General features: G+C 41.3%; 1 protein-coding gene across 2 annotated transcripts in view; it reads left to right on the top strand.

Moving 5' to 3' along the window:
- Nucleotides 1–5013: 5013 nt before the first annotated feature.
- The window catches only part of LOC121534763 (tetraspanin-4), a 77986-nt gene continuing 62859 nt past the window's right edge, over nt 5014–20140 (top strand). Inside the window, exon 1 of one of the 2 annotated variants that reach the window (XM_045206159.1) lies at nt 5014–5386. The gene's annotated coding sequence lies outside the window, so the exon portion shown is untranslated. The remainder of the gene's footprint in view (nt 5387–20140) is intronic. The other variant, XM_045206160.1, reaches the window with a different exon arrangement.

Genomic DNA, 20140 nt, shown 5'->3' with positions numbered 1-20140 from the left:
GTAAAAGTGTTGTAGGGAATACTCAGTAGGTTCTGTAGAATCTATATATGGTGCCATTTCATGGGGCTCTGAATCATACGGAGTGTTGTTGGCCTTTTACTCCACCCATTTCATTGGCCACAATGTAAATCACTGTATATGCATTACATAATATTCTTTGTGCCGATGTAAAAGTGGGGTGGGGAGTACTCAGTAGGTTCTGTAGAATCTATATATGGTGCCATTTCATGGGGCTCTGAATCATACGGAGTGTTGTTGGCCTTTTACTCCACCCATTTCATTGGCCACAATGTAAATCACTGTATATGCATTACATAATATTCTTTGTGCCGATGTAAAAGTGGGGTGGGGAGTACTCAGTAGGGTACGTAGAATCTATATATGGTGCCATTTCATGGGGCTCTGAATAATGCAGAGTGTTGCTGGACTTTTACTGTGGTCAAACAGCTTAAAATGGGGTGCCTGGACACTATACGGTACAAATATAGTACTGTACAGGAAAAACGATAGATTGTGTGTCCATGATATCACACCATATATAAGCCAATCAGTGGAGGCTCCTCAGAGGAGGAAGGGGAGGACCATCCTCCTCAGTGAATTTCATACCAATAAAAATTGTGAAACATTAAAAAAGTTAGCCTTTTTAGATATAAACTTAGTGGTTAAGAGCTTTGTGCCAGTAATCGAAAGGTCGCTGGTTCTAATCCCCGAGCAGACTAGGTGAAAAATCTGTCGATGTGCCCTTGAGCAAGGCACTTAACCCTAATTGCTCCTGTAAGTCGCTCTGGATAAGAGCGTCTGCTAAATGACTAAAATGTCAAATGTAAATGTAACTATACTAAATGTATTCACATATCATTAAATCATTTATTAAAACACACTGTTTTGCAATGAAGGTCTACAGTAGCCTCAGCAGCACTCTGTATGTTAGCACCATGGTGTAGCCGGAGGACAGCTAGCTTCTGTCCTCCTCTTGATAGATTGACTTCAATACAAACGTAGGAGGCTCATGGTTCTCACCCCCTTCCATATACTTACACAGTAATTATGACAACTTCCGGAGGACGTCGTCCAACCTATCAGAGCTCAGAACTGACATGTTGTCCCCCCAATCAAAGGATCAGAGAATTACTCTAGTACTGAAAGCATAAGCTACAGCAAGCTAGCACTGCAGTGCATAACATGTGGTGAGTAGTTGACTCAAAGAGAGAGAAAGACGATACTTGAACAGTTTTGAACAAATTAATTTATTCCAAAATGAAGGAGAAGCGTGAGAACGAGAGAGAGAGAGAGAGATATTTGGTTGTATTTTTTCACTTTCACTTAGCTAGCGAATGCAGCTAGCTAGTTTAGCCTACTCAAACACTTGGCTCAAACAGAGAGGGATGCTATGTTAGCTAACTGGCTATGGCTATCCAACACTGGAACTCTTCCAAGTCGAAGGTAAGCTTTTGTTTTATTAATTTATTGCCACCGGGGCCCGCCGGTGTAACTGCTAAGATGCTTTCTGACTGTACACTGTACTGCATGATTGTAGCGGGTTTACTAACGCATTAGTTCTAGTAGCTAGCTATGTTGACTATGAAGAGACAACAATGTAGGCTGTGTCTAGTGGTTAGCAGTCATGATATGAAGGTTTGGCTTTGAAAGTTTGTTTTGCCTGGTCAGAGACAGCTGATGTGTTGTGCACTGAAGTCCACAAGCGAAGTTTAAAGGTGAGAGGAGGAGAGCACGTAGATAGTTGCGAGAAGGAATTATATATACAACGAGCAAAGTGATCATGCTGTTTTTATGTGGCTGTTATGAAAGTGAACTGTGTTTGCGTTAGATCAGGGGTGTATTCATTCCACCGATTCTGTTGAAAAACGTTTCTTAAACGGAAGCAAATTGAACGAAACTGGGATAAACATTCCTGAATTTGTCCAATAGACAGTGGCTTGTATTCATGGATGCCAAGGGAAGCCAGGCTTCCCGAAATTTTTAATTTTTACATTTTTTAATCACATTTTTTATTTTTTTCGTCTCTCTGTGTTTCATAAATGTCCTTCAATTCGCAAGAGGCTGAATGTATCTCACAGGAGAAAGCATCCGAGTGAGTGAAACAGCGCACCTACGTGTAGGCTATCTATATGATGCTGTCTGGTCCAAACAAGTATGACATTGTTGCCACCCATGGCATTGAAGGCAAGGGAAGCCAGCGAGCATCTGGACTCCCTTGACAAAAAAAGTATAAACAATTTGCCAATCAGCGTTGAGCTAAACTGAGTGAGCTGAACTGTGAATGGTCCTGGAGCAAAAAAAAGTGTCAAGGGAAGCCAGCTTGGATTTGGCTTCACTCCTGTCAAATCCCATTGAGAGCATACGTCATTGACAGAAAAACTTGAATTGTTGCATCTCGTTGTGTTGTTGTTCTCCGGTGGCTAGCTAGCCGGCTAGCTAAAATGGGCCTTTTCCTAAATTAGCCATGGATGGGGATAGGGATTTGGACTTGTGGTTTTACTTAATTCTCCGTACTGGCCAATGATTATAATGGTGATTCTGATCCAACCATTAATTCATACATTGTTGTGCCCCTGGCCTGAGAGGATGGAAGTTCAATATGTAGCTAGATGTAGAAGGCTAATGTTAACTAGCTAACGTTGCCCATGATTGGAAGTTAGGCTAGCGAGCAAACATTTTAGCCAGGTAGCCTAGGACAACAAAAAATGTAAGCGTGTATTGTATGACAGAGTGTTAGACCGTGGCATTGGGTGAGTCAACATGTTTTTCTACTTGCACGAATGCACACAGAAATCAGAACCATGGACAGCCACATCATATCTAGCTTACGTTGATTGGACTAAATTGTTTTTGATATATTTTAGTTGTCACTGTATTAGACTAAGCAGAGGTGATTTGATGATGTTGAAATGTTGAAGTTGAAATGGTGCTGGAAGAGTGGAGGCAGCTCCTGTTTTCTTTGCGACTTGCGGTAACTCTCTGTGGTTCAAAATCAATAGTTGTTTAGTGGTCTGAAAATGTCGGAAACATTAACTTGCTTTTCCATGCTGTAGGTCATGTAACTGTCTGTTACTCTACATGCAATATGCTTTGTGGACTTCACTGGACAGAGGTTGCTATCCGGTTTTGTGATAAAACAAAGGTGTCGTAAAATAATTGTGTCTTCTTATTGTCTCTGCCTTTCGGCCTATATATCACGGTCGCAAGGCATATGAATGAACAGGTTATAGAGCAAACAACAAAATTATCACAACACATAGGTGGTAATATGGGGGGGGATGCTTGACTTCCCCAGTGATTTTATCCACGCACCGCTACTGCCAATAGAAACTCTCATTTGCGACTGTTGGACTAATGATTACACCCTAGATCAGTTAGATGCAGGCAAGAGTGTGCAAGGTGGTATTGAATATGTCACTGTCTGTCACCTTGATTACTCAAAATTATCTTGACCTGTGCACCTACGTTGTAAACTATAATTCATGAGTTAGGTTGTAGCAACCTCATGATGGGTACAGGGAAAATTCAACTGTCATGTAGTAGCCTAACCCATCGATGTTATATTGAGGGAGGGCAAATGACTGACAGTCATCCAATATGCTGTAATAGAAATAAGGCCATGCTCATAAAAAAAAGAATCATCCTCCCTCATCTTAAACGGCACCGACCGCCACTGAAGCCAATATGCAATGCATTGTGATTTGCATTGTGGCCAATGTAATGGGCGTAGTAAAAGGCCAGCAACACTCCGTATTATTCAGAGCCCCATGAAATGACACCATATGTAGATTCTACAGAACCTACTGAGTACTCCCTACCCCACTTTTACATTGTCACAAATAATTGTTTTTCCTGTACAGTGCTATATTTGTACCATATAGTGTCCAGGCACCTCATTTTAAGATGTTTGACCCCAGTAAAACTCCAGCAACACTTCCTATGACCTAGTTTTGTGTTCAAACTCATCTGATTTGTATTCTAGGGACTCTAGTACTTGTATTTGTATTTGCCAAGGCAGCAGCGACTCTTCCTTGGGTCCAGCAAAATTAAGGCAGTTATACAATTTTAAAAACATTACAATACATTCATAACAGATTTCACAACACACTAAGTGTGTGCCCTTAAGCCCCTACAACACAAAATCCATGTGTATGTGTGTGTATATTATCGTGTGTGTATGCATGTGAGTAGACTGGACCCTGGTTTTATGGACACACAATCTACTGTTTTTCCTGTACATTTCAGTCATTTAGCAGACACTCTTATCCAGAGCGACTTACAGTTAGTGAATGCATACGTGTTTTTTTGTATACTGGCCCCCCGTGGGAAACGAACCCACATCCCTGCCGGCCAAATCCTCCCCTACCTTGGACAACTTGTGCGCCGCCCATGGGTCTCCCAGTTGCGGCCAGCTGCGACAGAGCCTGGACTCGAACCAGGATCTCTAGTGGCACAGCTAGCACTGCGATGCAGTGCCTTAGACCACTGCGCCAATCAAGTACAGTGCAATTTGTTTGTTTTCATAAACATTACATTTCAAAACAATAGCACCAGTAAATAAACAAGAATCACACAATCAAAATAATGATTTATTTAAAAATATAATTGTATATATTTTTTTTTACCAGTAGGCTATTATTATGCCTCTATCACACCTACAGTATCTTTACGCAAAATGGTACGCAGCATCATCTGGATATGTGTGCAACAAAAGTTCAACAGTCACCTTCTGCTACAATTTCTGTCAAGCCATCTAGCATACAGTTTGAAGCATACGTTCGATAAATCCAACGTATGCACCACACAGAACGTACAGCAACTGCCTCTGCAATGCAATGCTGCAAGGCAAACTCAGCGTTCCACTGGAAATGAATGTATATCTGGTGTACCAAAACGCAAAACACAGTCTGTGTGTTCAGAGCGTTAAATCATACACAAAGCGTTTACCGCGGACTTTTATTTTGAAGGCAAAATCCGAAATCCGGAATTATTCATGTTGATAGGATCCAGCTAGTTGCTGCCAAGACGCTAATCAACACTTATTGGAACTGCGTGGAACCACAGAGTAAAACAAGGAAACAGAAATGGTGTTACCGCCGCCTTCTGTACTGGAAAAGGAGCGCATGTAAACTGATTGAAATGTAGCCTATCGTCACAATTGCGGAGCTCCATAAAAGTGTTCGCCCGACTGGAATTCAAATGTGTAAGCTACTATTTCTACAGTTCTGATATATTTGAAAGCGTTTCCAGTTTTACGACGGGACCCTCACGCAAGCGAGAGACAAATAGAGAGAGAGAGACAGAGAGAGACTGAACTTTCAAAGTCAGCCTACTCACCGAGTATCGTACGGGGAGGACCATTATTGACGAAAAAAGAGAAATAGAGGTAAGCCTACATTTCCCCAGGCAATATTGCTATTTTCAGCCAATTTATAGATTACAGACCTAGCTAACATACTAATTGATGCTAATGTGCTGGGGAAACTATTTAAATGTTATATTTTCCAAACTATTTTCTGACACACACGTACACACACACATAATTATTTATTATGACTGCAACTTTAATAGATTTTGGGAAGAGTTTTGGATATATGGTCATGGAAAGAAACAATTTCTTATTTTCTTATCATGACAACATCTTCAAAAACACACCAACCTCCCTTAGGAGAGTTAGCATTATAGTGGTATATTTCCTTCATATAGGCTGCTTAGGGCTACTAACTTGCTACGTCAATATTTATGCAATCCCATAGCAAGCACATGATGATTCAAATGGATCTCCTCATGTTATCTCCTGTGTTATGATAATAGAGGGTAAAGAGGGAGGAGACATAGAAAATACAGTGTCCTGATTGGCCTGTGGAGTGAAGAACGAGAACAGTGTTGGAGAGAAACTTTCCCCTGGTTTCTGATAAAAGACAGAAATAAACGTTCCCTAGAGAATAACATTTCAGAATTCCAAGCATTCCTGGAGCTGTTCCCTCCCTTGTATTGGCTTTCGTTCTTTTGGAAGAGGAACACTGAGCCCCACTGACTGCCCAACTCATACCCACAGATAGAGGCAGGCTGATCAGCCCTACAGTACAATTTCATCATAGGACAAGAATACTTTATGTGGTCTTACAGGCTGGTATAGGAACTTAGGATGTTTTCTATTACAAATGTGTTAACTTCAATCTCTATGTCATGACCAACCAACTGAGGACCATCAAAGTTACCTATCAAAGTGACTTATCATTCAAATCCATATAATTCTTGTTGTTGATGTTGTATATTGCAACAATATGCTTACAGTACATGAACGTGTTGGTGTTATGCCAATGCAGAGCTTAGTAAACATAGTGAGAGCACAGACATAGCCTCCTCCATATGTGCTCCCACGCTTCAACAGGCCAACGTGGAGGAACTGATGAACTTTGACTTCTCAGTTGGCAGTAGCCCACTGTTTACATTGACTTGCACAAGCCGAGAGCAAATGGAACAGGCATACCCCAAGTTTGGGCTTTGATATTTGGCCATGTTTTACTGTTGTGTTCACTAACAAGGCCAAGGTTTTAAAAAGTATTTGAAAATCAGTTTAAACAGGAACGATAAAAAATGGGGTATGGAGAAAGCAGAGGGAGTGTTTTCTTTTTACTCCTGCAACTGGTGTTTTTTCCCCTGAGAGTTTTGTGGGTGACTTTTGTGGGTTACCTCTAGGTGTGGTAACATTCGGGTCGGGATAATTATCACAAACACTGGCTCCATTGAGAGTGGACATGCCAACCCAGCTCTGTATAGTAGGAGTGTGTGTGTGTAAAAGAGAGGGCGAAAGAGAAATAGAAGGTCATAATAAGTAATACATGTATTTTTATCGTCAATTAGGTCCAACCGAAACTTGACTTCCGCTTTTAACCCAACCCCTCTGAATTGGAGAGGTACGGGGGGCTTCCACATTGGGCACCCGAGGAGCTGTTGTTGTGCGGGGTTAACTGCCTTGCTCAAGTGTAGAACGACAGATGTTTCACCTTGGGGATTCGAACTAGCAACCTTTCGGATACTGGCCCAACGCTCTTAACCACTAGGCTAAAGATTGTAGAGCATTTGTCGGTGTGCGTGTGTGTGTGTGTGTGTGTGTGTGTGTGGTAAAAGCATGTGTCGTGAGTGTGTGTGTATTCCTGGACAATGCACAGAGAAGCCCTTTTAGGCACAAGTGGAAGGAAAGATTTGTACATACAGGTACTGCCTTCTAAAGGGAAAATATAAAGGGAGAGGGAGAGAGAGAAGGAAATGTACAACTAGCACTAGACAGGCACTGTACTGTATACCCACACTTCACAAAATGTACCATTGTGCCTCTTGTCGGTTGGTTGTGAGATCAGATGCAGATGTGATCAAGGCCATGTTGGACCTATTTTGAAGTGTATTTAGTTTGTTTCCTATTGTGTGGGGGAGTGCTGACGTTAAGTGAATGGAGAGAAAAACCAAATGCCTCAACCACACACTCTTCCTCCCTCTCTGTCTCACCACACACCCTTTACACAACAATAAACATTTGGGCAACAATAACATCTGTCTCTTGTTCAGTCTCTCTTCTTTCACGCTCTCTCTCTCTTTCTCTCTGTGTCTCTGTGTCTCCCTCTGTCTCTCTCTCTCTCTCTCTAGTTTTCCATTTTCTACCCCCATTTATATTTATTTTGATTTACTCTTCCCTGCATTTCAAACACTGTTATCCAGAATGTCATGAATGAATAGTTGATTGCCAATCATTCTGTGTGGAGTTCCCTAAAGATAAGTACACTATGCAATAGAAGGCCCACAAATATTTTGATGGTTAAAATGGGGCTATTTAGACCTCTGGAGAGTGACAGGGTATCAAGAGCTGTAATCTTGATACCCTGTCATTTTCATAGTAGTGAGATTGAGTGCTTGTAAAGATGGCGGCTTCATTCAGTCCACAACTCAATGCTCCTATGGTAAAACTGTCACACATGAACGTGTAACTAGCTGACTGAGGAGCTTTCTTGTATATCAGATCGGTTTGATATGGTGTTATTGTGTATGCCTGTGATAATGCTGTTATGCTATATTGTATAGCGCCTTTAGTGCGCAAAAAGCTCTTTAGTATATGACATTAAGTATTATAACACTGAAAAAGCCTAACATGCTGTTGTAAATTTGGGGGATATAGCCAGGAGCTGGACTTGAACCAGGGACCTCATGCATGTCAGCACAATCCACAACCACTTTAGTGAAGAGCCTGCTCTTGATAGTCAGCAGGCCGCAGAGTGCTGTATTTAGCAACATGGTTTCTGCATTATCTATCTATTTAATGAAAATAAGTCATTTTTAAAGACTCATTTCCACTCCCCTTTTCACCTCATCCTCCCCACTGCTTTCCTCCATTTCCCAAATCTTCTAAATACTGCGGAAATGTCACAGTGCAGCTAATATGACACTTCCTCATTGAACAAATATCAATGCCAGTTCAGGGTGTTTTATGTAATGATATCCTCAGTTAGCTCCCAGTTTCTGATGTCACACGTTGTTAGCCCTCGTTAGCTGGAATACTCCCCGCTCTATAATTAACCCTAGTCTAGCGCTTTGATCAATGCTAATCGATATCTGCCCCGCCCCATCCAACCTCTAAACACATACATTTGCACGTGCAGAAGCACACGAGCGTGCACACACACACACACACACACACGGATGCATGCACGTAATAATATTTTTGTGCGTATGAACATTTCTGGGATCTTTTATTTCAGCTCATGAAACATTGGACCAACACTTTACATGTTGCGTTTATATTTTTGTTCAGTATATATATAGTGCCTTTTCATACCCCTTGACTTATTCCACATTTTGTTGTGTTAGAGCATGAATTCAAAATGGATTCAATTGACTTGTTTTCCTCTCACACATCTACACACAATACACAATAATGTTAAAACATGTTTTTAGACATTTTTGCTAATTTATTGAAAATGAAATACAAAAATATCTCATTTACATAAGTATTCACACTCCTGAGTCAATACTTTGTAGAAGCACCATTTAGGCGATTACAGCTTTGAGTCATTTTGGGTATGTCTGTATCAGCTTTGGGGATTTTCTCCCATTCTTCCTTGCAGATTTTCTTAAACTCTGTTAAATTAGGTGGGGAGTGGCGGTGGACAGCAATCTTCAAGTCTTTCCACAGATTTTCAATGGGATTCAAGTCTGGGTTTTGGCTGGGCCACTCAAGGGATTTCACATTCTTGTTCTGAAACCATTCCAGCATTGCTTTGGCTGTATGCTTGGGGTCATTATCCTGTTGGTACGCAAATCTTTGCACTCTGAAGCAGGTTCTTAATAACGATTTGTCTGTATTTGGCGCCATTCATTGTTCCCTCTATCCTTACCGGTCTCACAGTCCCTGCCGCTGAAAAGCATCCCCATAGCATGAGGCTGCCACCACCATGCTTCACGGTAGGGCTGGTGTTAGATGGGTGATGAGCTGTGCCTGGTGTTCTCCAGACATAGCGCTTTGCATTCAGGCCAAAGAGTTACATTTTTGTCTCATCAGACCACAGTCCTTTGCCTTATGCTCTCAGAGGATTTCACGTGCCTTTTTTACAAACTCCAGGCATGCTGTCAGGTGCCTTTTTCTCAGGAGTGACTTCCGTATGGCCACTCTCCCATAAAGCCCAGATTTGTGAAGTGCTGTAGAGACTGTTGTCCTTCTGGCAGGTTCTCCCATCTCAGCCAAGGAACTCTGTAGTTCTGTCAGAGTGGTCATTTGGTTCTTGGTCACCTCCCTGACCAAGGTCTTTCTTGCCTGGTTGCTCAGTTTGGTCGGACAGCCAGCTCTAGTCAGAGTCTGGGTAGTTCCATACTTTTTCCATTTCCCAATGATGGAGACCACTGTGCTCTTGGAAACTTTCAACACTCTAGAAATGGTTTTATACCCTTCCCCAGATATATGTCTCATCACAATTCTATCTCAGAGATCTTCGGACAGTTCCTTGAACTTCATGGTATAGTTTCTGCTCTGACATGCACTGTCAACTGTGGAACCTTCTATAGAAAGGTGTGTTTCTTTCTAAATCGTGTTCAAACAGGTGGACTCCTATGAAGTTGTAGTGACATCTCAAGGAGGATCAAAGGAAATTGGATGCACCTGAGCTCAATTTGGAGTGTCATAGCAAAGGGGTGTGAATACTTATGTAAATGAGATACAGTATGTGCTGTCTGTCATCTGGGGCTGAATGGCAAATGGCCCAGGCACACAAGGAAGACAACGGACAATGCCCAAGGATCAGTCAGCCCTTACCAAAATGTATCTCTCTCTCTAGAGTATCCAGAGGACCGATTACTGGAATGTGTGATAGATACCAGACATGGCTGCTGTAGGATTATTCTATCTATAACTTCTGTCTTATTTACACCGGTGTCATCCCCCACACAAGCCTTTAGATGCTGTGACATCCTGTGGAGATTGGGCCTGGGTGATCAGGTTACTGTAAATTTGGTATCGTTTGATTGGTCAATGGTGGTTGGTTTTGGTTTTTCAAAAATGTATACCTTCAGATGTTAGAAATTGAATTAAATACCTTTGTTCTGTCTCTTATACTGTATCTAGTCCATGGAGGAAGGTTGTATGATCAATTCTCATTTCCTAGGCTTCTAGGCATCTCTTTGTTCATGTTTTTGTCTTCTAAGTTAGCCTTAGGATCTATATGCCTAGAATTATGTTTTGTTAATGTCAGTATTGCCTTGTAGTTTAAGCTTTATGCCTTGTATGTGAATCCATTCATTTGACAAAGTTATTAAATAATACTTGCTTTGATATTCGTTTCTCATGACCATTCCTTGATCTTAGTCAGCTAAACACATAATACTTGATTGCACATGGTTTTTATAGAATGTTAAATGGAGTCAGCTAATTTTCAGTTTAATAAACTTTGTTAACATACACATTACATAGTCGCATGTGAGGTATACAGTGCCTTCAGAAAGTATTCATACCCCTTGACTTATTCCACATTTTGTTGTGTTACAGCCTGAATTCAAAATTGATTAAATAGATTTTTTCTCATCTACCTACACACAAAATCCCATAATGACAAAGTGAAAACATGTTTTTAGACATTTTTGCAAATTTATTGAGAATGAAATATAGAATATGACAATTACCAGACACTTTTATCCAAAGTGACTTATAGTAGTGTGCGTCTACATGTTCATATGGGTGGCTCCAGTGGGAATCAAACCCACAATCATAACTGAGCAAGTGCCATGCTTTTCCAACTGAGCCACACAGGGCCCCATGTAGGCTACATGCAGATCACCCGTCATGGATTGGTGTTTCATCTTGCGAAGTTGCTAGATGATGATTTGCTGTCTTCAGAGAGGTAAATAGAGATCCATGGTTGAACAAATAAGCACACTAACACAAGTCAATCAACCAAATGGAAACTTTTGTAAATGCATTTGCTTCTATTAGTTTCTCCCCTAACAAGGTCCTCTATTATATACAGTTGAAGTCGGAAGTTTACATACACCTTAGCCAAATACATTTAAACTAAGTTTTTCACAATTCCTGACATTTAGTCCTAGTAAAAATTCCCTGTCTTAGGTCAGTTAGGATCACCACTTTATTTTAAGAATGTGAAATGTCAGAATAATAGTAGAGAGAATGATTTATTTCAGCTTTTATTTCTTTCATCACATTCCCAGTGGGTCAGAAATTTACATACACTCAATTAGTATTTGGTAGCATTGCCTTTAAATTGTTTAACTTGGGTCAAACGTTTCGGGTAGCCTTCCACAAGCTTCCCACAATAAGTTGGGTGAATTTTGGCCCATTCCTCCTGACAGAGCTGGTGTAACTGAGTCAGGTTTGTAGGCCTCCTTGCTCGCACACGCCTATTCAGTTTTGCCCACAAATCTTCTATAGGATTGAGGTCAGGGCTTTGTGATGGCCACTCCAATACCTTGACTTTGTTGTCCTTAAGCCATTTTGCCACAACTTTGGAAGTATGCTTGGGGTCATTGTCCATTTGGAAGACCGTTTTGCGACCAAGCTTTAACTTCCTGACTGATGTCTTGAGATGTTGCTTCAATATATCCACATCATTTTCCTTCCTCACGATGCCATCTATTTTGTGAAGTGCACCAGTCCCTCCTGCAGCAAAGCACCCCCACAGCATGATGCTGCCACCCCCGTGCTTCACGGTTGGGATGGTGTTCTTTGGCTTGCAAGTTACCCCCTTTTTCCTCCAAACATAACGATGGTCGTTATGGCCAAACAAATGTTTGTTTCATCAGACCAGAGGACATTTTTCCAAAAGTACGATCTTTGTCCCCATGTGCAGTTGCAAACGGTAGTCTGGCTTTTTTATGGCGGTTTTGGAGCAGTGGCTTCTTCCTTGCTGAGCGGCCTTTCAGGTTATGTCGATATAGGACTCGTTTTACTGTGGATATAGATACCTTTGTACCTGTTTCCTCCAGGATCTTCACAAGATCCTTTGCTGTTGTTCTAGGATTGATTTGCACTTTTCGCACCAAAGTACGTTCATCTCTAGGAGACAGAACGCGTCTCCTTCCTGAGCGGTATGACGGCTGCGTGGTCCCATGGTGTTTATACTTGCGTACTATTGTTTGTACATATGAACGTGGTACCTTCAGGCGTTTGGAAATTGCTCCCAAGGATGAACCAGACTTGTGGAGGTGTACCATTTTTTTTGCTGAGGTCTTGACTGATTTCTTTTGATTTTCCCATGATGTCAAGCAAAGAGGCACTGAGTTTGAAGGTAGGCCTTGAAATACATCCACAGGTACACCTCCAATAGACTCAAATGATGTCAATTAGCCTATCAGAAGCTTCTAAAGCCATGACATCATTTTCTGGAATTTTCCAAGCTGTTTAAAGGCACAGTCAACTTAGTGTATGTAAACTTCTGACCCACTGGAATTGTGATACAGTGAATGATAAGTGGAATAATCTGTCTGTAAACAATTGTTGGAAAAATTACTTGTGTCATGTACAAAGTAGATGTCCTAACCGACTTGCCAAAACTATAGTTTGTTAACAAGAAATTTGTGGAGTGGTTGAAAAACGAGTTTTAATGACTCCAACCTAAGTGTATGTGAACTTCAGACTTCAACTGTAATTAGCATGCATGGTCCGCCACGCTACAGTCCACAGTGACTCGCTCTCTCATTGAGAAGTTCAGAAGGTGCCTTTTTACTTGCTCAGCCCGGGGTTTAGTTGCCATGGCAACAAATCTGTCAGAAATCGGGAAGAATGTGTTGTCCAATGCTGAAGCCTCCCCTATCTCTGCTTTCTTTCAAAAATACATTCTGGGAAAAGTTTGCGACACGGTTCACAGAGTCATAGATTTTCCTAGATCAAGTATTCCCTCTGTTTGTTTTTAGACAGTGAGCCTGATCAAAGCTGAAGTAAAGTCCCAGGGCACAGTCTCTTCTCTCTCTCTCCTACTCTGACTCTCTCTGTCTACCTCTCTCTGTCCACCTCTCTCTCTCTACCTGTCTCTCTCTCTCTCTGCTATGTGTTATACAGTATGTGTTCCCAATTGTTTTCCAAACATTTAATACCTTAGCCTGATTCAATATTGTTAACCTGCAGTAGTTGACTGATTCATTGTTTTTGTGCAGTTGAATTTCACTTCCTGGTGTCTTTGGAGAGAGTGAAGATGCAATTAGGGATAATGACATGCCGGCTGTCAAGCGTTCCTATGCTGTGAGAGGGAGGCAGGGGACGTTATTTATGAAACAGACACATATATTTTGTGCTCACGCTGGCGTTGTTTACTTCCTGGGTGACAGTGGTGTTACGACTATTTTGATTTGAAAGCTGATTGAGGCCCCAAAGGACTTACTGCATCAGCAGGTTTGAAACTGTTGGGATATAGTGTAACATTTCTGTGAACGTGCAGTGTTTAAATTGACCACCAGTGGGAAACAGTCAAACAAAAGTGTGTCTCATCTCATCTAAATATTGGCAAGAAACATTGTGGTAGTGTGTGTGAATGGACTAGACTGAGGGATTGTGTGTGTTTGGTAGTTATTTCGTGTTTGACCCTTTTAACAGTACATCAACTACTAGAGTTGGTTCGCTCGTCCCCCAATTACCCTCTGTCTCATTCCCCAAACATAAATAGGTGTTCTACTCTACACTCCCCCCGCTTTTCTCACTTACTCTCATTTCCATATGTGCTCCAGTTTTCTTTCCTGCTATTTCTGTTCACTAGTCACCAGAACATTAGCATAAGTCAGATAAATATACATAAAAAATAAAAAATGGACCGACCTGAGTCAAATAAGCCAATTGGGAAACTTAAATCCAGCATACAGTAAAACATATTTTTGTTTCTCATCATTCTTACGTATTATGACAATCAACATTCTGTTGTAGCCGATTTAAATAAGGTGTCCATCCTCCCCACCTCTCCCAGCCACCACTGTTGTGTCGGCCTACTGTTTAACATCTTTGGTTTGGAGTCATGTTGGACAACTTGTACCTTAATGCAACTCAGGTTGTAAAGATATTAGTTATTCCACAAGCTATAGACCTGCCATGCAAAGAGGTAAGATCAATGATCGACTCACCACTTTTTTTAATTATTTCAAACTGAATCGTACTCTTTTATATAATATAATATAATATAATATGCCATTTAGCAGACGCTTTTATCCAAAGCGACTTACAGTCATGTGTGCATAAATTTTTTTTTTTCTCAGGTAAAGACATGACTGAAATGGTAATGTACGTTTATTGGAAAAGATGTGTAGAGGAGTGGCCCACAATCTGTTGGAGTGCTTATCTCTCTATTTACTGTTCTCTACTATTTATTATTATTATTATTATTATTGTTGTTATTTTAGTAGTTATCCTACGGTTCTGTGTGAGTACTAATTAGCATCCTCTCTCTCCATGCAAACAGTCCTCCACTAACTCCACTAACAGTAATTATGATTTGGATAATTAGGTGTTCACAGGCTTTTGTACTTGAAAGAATTCCTATGAATATACTGCCACTGTTAACCAGTCTCAATTTCTTTGCTACTTAGCAAATAACTTCGGTGTTGGTTCAATTTACATTTTAGTACATTAAATAAACATTCAACCCACTTGGCAAGGACGTCAGTTCAATGTCTAGTTTTGATTTACAAAACGAAAATGTCCTTACGTTGATTACTTTTTTCAAATCCAATCAGTTTTCCACATTGATTCAACATCATCACATAGATATATTTTTTTCTTTTTTCTTTTTTGGAAACAACTTTGATTCAACCAGTTTTTGCCCAGTGGGAAGTGTATTTGATTGTCTTCTGTGAGTAACTTTTTCAGTCTCCTTTGAATGAGTCTATTTTGTTATATTTTTTAGAAGCAAGCTAAATTGCCAAACACTCGCTAACTGAAGTGAACATAATTAGGGCTGGATTCTGTCAGACCCCTATTGCGAAAAAAAACATGACGTGTGTTTCGGCCAGTCAGTCTGTTAGGAAGTGTGGGGAAGCATATGCAGAGGACTATCACCTAATTTATTTATTTTCAAACATGAATTACTTACCAGCCGGTGTGTTTCAACTAGTAAACACGATCACCCAGGTTATGGCACCAGAACTCTGTTATGTTCCCACTGCAGGGGTGTGAACCGTAGAAATTGAATTATTAACTATATTTCTATGATTATTAATTCTATATGGTGAGAGTCTCAGAGGAACTCTGCATTTCTCACTTAACAGTTTTAACTGTGTATGTGCAATGTCTCTAAGCTTGCACTGACTATGATGAGGCCAGCTTTACCACAGTTGAGCTTCACCCGCAGCGAGAGTTTGACTGAATTCTACACTCTTAGAAAATAAGGGTCTATCTACAACTTAAAAGGGTTCTTCAGCTGTCCCCATAGAATAACCCTTTGAAGAACCCTTTTTGGTTCCAGGTAGAACCCTTTTGGGTTTCAGGTATAGTAGAACCCTTTCCACAGAGGAACCAAGAGAACCAAAAAGGGTTCTCCTATATTCTAAGAGTGTAGCCCTATGCCATTGGCCATGTTGTTTGGCCTTAGCTCACCAGCAACACTGTCTGCAACAGGAAAGGCTTGCTCTAAGCTAGTAGTTACCGTAATCAAACAACAGCATATTGGTTCCCATTCTTTATGGTGCCAGGTTAAGTGGATGAAGAGAACCTTTGGAACCGGGAATCCATTACCAGTGAATGCGAGACAGATATGAGGCAGTATTGTGTCTGCGTCTGCTGAACTTTCTAGTGCAATCTAAAGGTAATGAGGAGTGATCTTTGGGAAAGAAACGGCTTTGGTTAAAATCAAAGACGAAGTCACGCACGTGACTGATATGCACCGTGCACACACACACACACCTGCCCCCTGACCTGACCCGACACGTGCCCCCAGTACGCTCCGTCTTTATCCGCATTTACCACTCTCTTTTACCGCTTTGTTACTTTCCCACTTTCCTTGCTTTCCCTCTTAATTAAGTTCCCTGGCGGTCGCCAATGCACAGCCACCTGTCTGAGAAATCTAGCGACGAGATTACTCTTACAGCGATTGTTATTCACCCGCTATACTGTGTTAAGGCCATGATGTACAGTAAATCAGCCCAGTGGCTTGTGTGTGTGTGCATGTGTTTGTGTGCGTGAGAGGCTGTGTGCATGCTTAGATGTGTGCTAGGTGTGTTGTGAATTGGCTTCCTGCATGTGTGTAATATCCCCCTTCATATTAAGACGTTCTTTCCACCAACTTTACCATACCGCCAACTTTCTTCCACCTTTTCCTTATATCTGAAAGATATTGCCGGTATCAAAGCCGAAACGTTTATTTCCACTTAACGACCTAGTAATGATTTTAGTAAACTTCTGCCTAAGTCTTAAGGCGTCCGCATACTTCCCATCCGAAATAGTTCGGAACAGTTTGTGCATATATTATGATGACATTTTGTGACGTTTTCATTCGTTTTGGTCTTCGGCTGTTTGTGCACACGCAAGTTTTTCGATGCAAGCCGAAGTCGGTAGCCCAAGTCTATGCCCAATCGTCGGTGATTGGTCAACAGTAGGGGTTATTCGCCAAACATCTTAGTTAGATGTAAAATTGCGCGACTGAGATCTCCACGACAAAAAAGTCAACATTATTTTAGAGTTATTTTAGATTAATTCAGACTATTCTGGCTACGGCGTCTCAAGATAGACAAACAGAACTATTGCTGCTTTTTCTCGTTTTTCAAGCAAAGGTCTTTTAAGGGAGTATGCGAGCACACTCGTTAGGCTAGGCGCCAGCCGAACCGAAGCATGCTGACGCCTTTAGTATGAAACGTAGCCTTAATGCTGAGGTGGCATTGGCATGCACTACGCTCTTAAACTCTTGATGGTTGCTAGGCAGCACCAGTTAACCATCCTCCTGCCAGTTCTAAACTTTGCAAGACATGTCTTCTCTTTTTCGCATACCCCACCACAAAGCATGCACTGTTTTCTTAACCACAACTGGATGGACAACTGGATGGATCCATAAAGAATTACTGTGGGAATAAATATCACTGAATTATGGAAATATTGGAATTAAGTAGACTAATGCCATTGAAGGTATTTATCATATTGCTGCTTATTGAAACTCCCAAAGTCATCCAATCATCGTAATACATTTGAAGCAATACCCGCGTGTGGTCAACTAGATGATCATTTCAGCACCGTTTTGATTGGGACAGCGTCATCGCGCTGCTTTGAGACAAGCATGGGGACTCGTCATGATAAATCAATGTCAGATTATTGTTTTCACTGAATCTCCGTTTCATATTGCTTAGGCAACAATTATGCTGGGGAAATGAGTGCTGCTCATGGTCATCTTGTCTAGTTGGCTCGTTTATTAGAACATTTTGCCAGCATGTTATGTAGTTTAACAAGTGGATTATTTTGCTCTTCACTCGCAGTAGCCTGGGCCTACTCCTGACCAAAAGCCTGTGGCTTCACTGACTTGTCTCAATCAATGGGATTTTTGTTTCACTGAATCGCTGTCTGTATAGGCTATTTGGTTAATTGGTTTTCTGACTGGGTAAATAAGGGGAGGTGGTATAGCTCATCTTGTGATGAGGTGATTTTGAAGGAGTCAGGCGCAGGAGGGTAAATCACAGAATAACAGGATTTATTATGAACCACAGAGTTACGCAGTAATGCATAAAAACACTCCAGTGTTAGAAAAACAGGCGCACTGGAAAATACAAGGCACACAGGGAATATTCCCGGCGATACAAAATACACGGAGCTCCACCGAGCTTCTCTCTCCTCCACAATAAACAATCACACACAAAGACAAGGGGGCAGAAGGAACACTTATACAGGTACTGATGAGGGGATATGAACCAGGTGTGTGTGAAAAACAAGACAAAACAAATGGAATGATGAGATGAGGAGCGGCAGTGGCTAGAACGCCGGTGACGACGAACGCCGAAGACTACCCGAACAAGGAGAGGAGGCAGCTTCGGAGGGAGTCGTGACACATCTATTCGTTTGCTCATCTATCACTGATCAGAAACATTTAGCATGCAATAATGTAGCCCAAATCAAGTGTAGGCCTATTATTTTGCTCGATCGCATATAGGCAACTACAAAAGCCCGCGGAGGTTGTGAAATATTGACATGAGATTCACATGCTTTTGAAAATAGGATTGCTATTATTTTCTATCAGTATCATGATGAAGATACTCTCAATGCAAGACCCTACGCCTGCTCCCTAACAAAGTGGAGTGAGGATAGGAAAGAGATGAAACATGGATAAAAAAAAAGCATTGGCTTGGGCTCTCTTTCAAAATATCACTTTTTTATATGACAGTTCCATACCTTCCCATGACACAAGTTGTGTGGGGAAAATATTATTTATATTTTATTCTGTTATGTTACATTATGTTCTTAATCCAAAATATGTGTGTTGACTGTGATTGGGGTAGGTGTGTCTGGTCTGTTTAATGAACAAAATAATTAACTATTGATTTCATTCATTTGTACGTAACATAATTAAACTCAAAATATACCATTCTATTGTTTTAAAAATTCATTTTATTAGTCTTATAATGTTTCTTAGGACCTGCCTAAACAAATGAATAGTGTGTGTGTGTCTGTCTGTGTGCATGTGTGTGTGTGTGTGTGTGTGTGTGTGTGTGTGTGTGTGTGTGGGAAGGGAGGGATCTATGAGTGTGTGTAGATGTCCTGCAATCCTTACACCCTGTCCTCAAAGCGGATTTCCTCCCCTAATCTCCTCTAATTCTTCGGGAGACAATGGCTGCGGGATTAGACTTGCGATGAGCCAGCACCTCTCCTAACCCCAGCTTTGTGTCTCAGCGTCAGTCTCACATACACCTCTACCCGTCTCAACACCCATTCATTACAAACACACTCATTCTCAATCAATTTCGTAATCTGCATGTGCTGATGCATGAAGAAAGCGTTCGACTGCGTAGAAATCGAGTGGAGAAGATTATTATCCTATAACAGGAGAATAAATCTGATATGTTAGTGAAGATGGATTAGACTCATAACATCACTGAGAGGTCTGACAGATATGCATACATCATGATTATGGCGGGTGAAAAGTGATCACGCTCGCTGTAGCTGATGTGAGTAAGATCTTTAAACAGGTCAACATTCATAAGGCCACAGGGCCAGACGGACTACCAGGACGTGTACTCTGAGCATGCGCTGACCAACTGGCAAGTGTCTTCACTGATATTTTCAACCTGTCCCTGGCGGAGTCTGTAATACCTACGTTTCAAGTAGACCACCATAGTCCCTGTGCCCATAAACACCAAGGTAACCTGCTTAAATGACCCATAGCACTCATGTCTATAGCCATGAAGTGCTTTGAGAGGCTGGTCATGGCTCACATCAACACCCTGTATATTTATTTTGATTTTACCAGGCAAGTCAGTTAAGAACAAATTCTTATTTACAATGACAGCCTACACCGGCCAAACCCGGACGACGCTCTATGGGACTCCCAATCACGGCTGGTTGTGATACAGCCTGGAATCGAACTGGGGGTCTGTAGTGACACCTCAAGCACTGAGATGCAGTGCCTTAGACCACTGCGCCACTCGGGAGCCCAAGTATATAGCCTCGTTATTGTTATTTTATTGTTGCTCT

The sequence above is a fragment of the Coregonus clupeaformis genome, chromosome 21 (genome assembly GCF_020615455.1).
Source record: "Coregonus clupeaformis isolate EN_2021a chromosome 21, ASM2061545v1, whole genome shotgun sequence".
Classification (NCBI taxonomy): domain Eukaryota; kingdom Metazoa; phylum Chordata; class Actinopteri; order Salmoniformes; family Salmonidae; genus Coregonus; species Coregonus clupeaformis.
Note: the sequence above shows the minus strand (reverse complement) of the source record. Positions and strands in the feature narration are given on the sequence as shown.